At 47.8% G+C, this 3725-nt stretch overlaps 1 non-coding gene across 1 annotated transcript; it reads left to right on the top strand.

Annotated features, from left to right (window-relative positions):
• Window positions 1–194, top strand: LOC119957264. The gene has a single exon (XR_005458777.1). It is a non-coding gene; the product is annotated as a U2 spliceosomal RNA (small nuclear RNA).
• The last annotated feature ends 3531 nt before the right edge of the window (window positions 195–3725 follow it).

Here is a 3725-nt window from a genome sequence, read left to right on the forward strand (position 1 = left end):
ATCGCTTCTCGGCCTTTTGGCTAAGATCAAGTGTAGTATCTGCTCTGCCTTTTGGCTCAGATCTGGTATATCTCGCTTGTGGGGACCATGAATTGGATTCAATTTGAATTGGTTTTTGGAGCAGGCAAGGAGCTGGATTAGGGGTTCGCCCCGGTCCACACTCTGAGCCCTGGCTTTGTAACTCAGAAAAAGTCATTAAAAAAAAAAGAATACTTAGGCGTTTGTTTTTGGCCGGCGCAGTTGCGATGGGCCGAAGGGCCTCCTCTGTGCGGTAGAGATCTATGACTGGGGCCACTGGCCAGCTTCACAGTGTGGGTACTGCTGAGGGGCTGGCGGTAGGAGTGTCAGCGTGCGATGGAACAAACTTCACTAATGGGGTGGGGGAGGGGGCATGGAGGGCAGCCGCCATTGTAGCAAGATCCAAATTAGCGCTGACATCAGTTTCCCCATGAAGTGGCCGCAATGATATGGCGCCCATAGGGCTGAGAAAGTTTAGCCACTTTCTCTCCACTAACTGCTGCCTTACCTTTTTTAAAAAAATTTAGAGTACCCAATTCATTTTTTCCAATTAAGGGGCAATTTAGCGTGGCCAATTCACCTAACCTGCACATCTTTGGGTTGTGGGGTGAGACTCAGGCAGACACGGGAAGAATGTGCAAACTCCACATGGACAGTGACCCAGAGCCGGGATCGAACCTGGGACCTCGGCGCCGTGAGGCAGCAGCATACTGCTACCCTTACCTGCAGAGCTTTCCATTGTCCACCTCTTTGGGGGCAAGTACCCTTGCAAAGATGGTCTGGAGAGAGATGAGGTGTTTTTTTTGTCGCGGTTCATCCCGAGCAGGACTCTGTGCTCCATGGGCTGTTCCCAGGGACGGACATCAGATGCTGCTGGGGGATCATCAGCTCGGTGAAAGATGCTCTTTGGTCTGCCCGAAACCTGTCAGTCTTCCAACGCAAAGAGTTGTCCCCGAATGAGTGACACATTCCAAAGTGCAGGACTTGATGAAGCCAGCGGCGCAGTGTGGGGAGCTCGCTGTCTAAGACCTTTCAGCCGTAGTGAACCTGAGGGGCTGGGAATTGTATAGAACCCCCTCAGGCTATCTGACTCACATTGAATGTATACGGTGAATATGACATGTATCATAATTGTATTAATGCACCTCAGAGTGACATTTGATGTATGTAGAGAACCTGAATATTATTGCACTTTGTGTGATGGCCATTTTGAAACGTTTGTCATGATCTTGCAGATATTTTACGAATAAAGTATTGTGGTAGTCTGTGTAGAGGTATTACGGTACCTAGTAATGCTGGAACACCATTGGTAGATAATGTGTGTTTTCTATTGAAAATGAAAATCGCTTATTGTCACGAGTAGGCTTCAATGGGGCAGCAGGGTAGCATGGTGGTTAGCATAAATGCTTCACAGCTCCAGGGTCCCAGGTTCGATTCCCGGCTGGGTCACTGTCTGTGTGGAGTCTGCACGTCCTCCCCCTGTGTGCGTGGGTTTCCTCCGGGTGCTCCGGTTTCCTCCCACAGTCCAAAGATGTGCGGGTTAGGTGGATTGGCCATGCTAAATTGCCCGTAGTGTCCTAATAAAAGTAAGGTTAAGGGGGGGGGTTGTTGGGTTACGGGTATAGGGTGGATACGTGGGTTTGAGTAGGGTGATCATGGCTCGGCACAACATTGAGGGCCGAAGGGCCTGTTCTGTGCTGTACTGTTCTATGTTCTATGTTCTTACTGTGAAAAGCCCCTAGTCGCCACATTCCGGCGCCTGTCCGGGGAGGCTGGTACGGGAATCGAACTGTGCTGCTGGCCTGCCTGGTCTGCTTTAAAAGCCAGCGATTTAGCCCAGTGAGCCAAACCAGCCTGTATGGTAGCTCCGCCCTGCAAGGCGGGGTATAAGAGCCCGTGCCGCCCCAGCAGCTTCCTTTCTGTACCTGAGCTGTTGGGGGAAATATCTAGCTTATTAAAGCCTTCAGTTGTACTACAACCTCGCTTTAGTAGTCATAGATTGTGCATCAAGTATATATTTTGCTCAAAAAAGTACCTGCTGAGTTTTCTAAACATTTTCTGCTTCTATATCTGTCCTTTTCTAACTCTGTACAACATCTTTGGATGTTAGGAGTCAGATTTTACCTCCTGATTGATACTATTGCCATGAATTAAGTACCGATGTTGTACTCCCACTGGCATCATTGAGCAGAGAGGATGGTAAATAGCAACTGGTGCAAATTTAATAGAAGTGTCAATCCTTCAGTCAGGCATTTGCTTCATGCCCTGCAAATTTAACAAGCCCATATTCTACGAAAAGAAAAATCCCAAGACACTAACTATCTGAAATGCCAATTTGAAATAGCCGTTGCTTGAATGAGTTTGCCCTGATTGCTTGCTGTACGGTTGCAGGAATAGTTGTTGAGTCAGACATTGGGGACGATTTTAAAGAAGTGGAGAGGTCCTTTCGTCGAAACTTGGACTGCGGTACATTTGCAATCTTTTCGAATCATTTTTGTCTGCCCTGGGATTCAGAGTTTACCTTCTTTGTGACAAAGGTCGAACACAGGAACAGAGGAATTAGGTGCAGAAGTAGGCCATTCAGCCCTTTGAGCCTGCTCTGCTATTCAATCAGATCATGGCTGATCTCTTCCTAATCTCAAATCCACCTCCCACCCTGTTCCCCATATCCCTTTAACCCCTTTTCGAATCAGAAATATATCTATCTCCTTCTTGAAACCATTTAATGCCTCCGATTCCACCGCACTATGGAGCAGCGAGTTCCACAAATTCACCACCCTCTGCGAGAAGTAGTTCCTCCTCGTCTCAGTTCTAAATGATACTAGTAATAACCTTTATTAGTGTCACAAGTAGGCTTACATTAACACTGCAATGAAATCACTGTGATAAGTCACTAGTCGCCACATTCTGGCGCCTGTTCGGGTACACGGAGGGAGAATTCAGAATGTCCAATTCACCTAACAGTACGTCTTTCGGGACTTGTGGGAGGAAACCAGAGCATCCTGAGGAAACCCACTCAGACATGGGGAGAACGTGCAGACTCCGCACAGACAGTGACACAAGCCGGGAATTGAACCTGGCACCCTGGTGCTGTGAAGCAACAGTGCTAACCACAGTGCTACCGTGTCACCACCTCTCCCACCTCTCAATCTACACCTGTGACCTCTCATTCCAGATTTCCCCACAAGGTGGAACATTTGGTCAACGTTTCCTTTATCAATCCCTTTTACTGTTTAATATATCTCTCATCGCTCTAAACCCCAGCGAATATCAGCCCAAACTGTTCAATCTCTTCTCATATGGCAACCCTTTCATCGCTGGACTCAATCGGGTGAACCTCCTCTGAACTGCCTCCAATGCTACCATATCCTTCCTCAAATAAGGAAACCAAAACTGGACACAATACCCCAGATGTGGTCTCACCAATGCCCTTTTGTGGTAATCACCACTGTTGTACATATTAGAATATGTATGGTAAGACCCTGTACGACAGGTATGGCGGTTGTCCCTGCCTGCTGGCTCCGCCCAGTAGGCGGAGTATAAATATGTGTGTCCTCCGTACAGCAGCCATTTCGCCAGCTGCTGTGGGAGGCCACACATCTTAGAGTAATAAAGCCTCAGTTGTATTCAACTCTCGTCTCTGTGCAATTGATCGTGCATCAGCCCTACACAATTGCAACAACACTTCTCTACTTTTATACTCCAGT

This window comes from Scyliorhinus canicula, chromosome 25 (genome assembly GCF_902713615.1).
Source record: "Scyliorhinus canicula chromosome 25, sScyCan1.1, whole genome shotgun sequence".
NCBI lineage: Eukaryota > Metazoa > Chordata > Chondrichthyes > Carcharhiniformes > Scyliorhinidae > Scyliorhinus > Scyliorhinus canicula.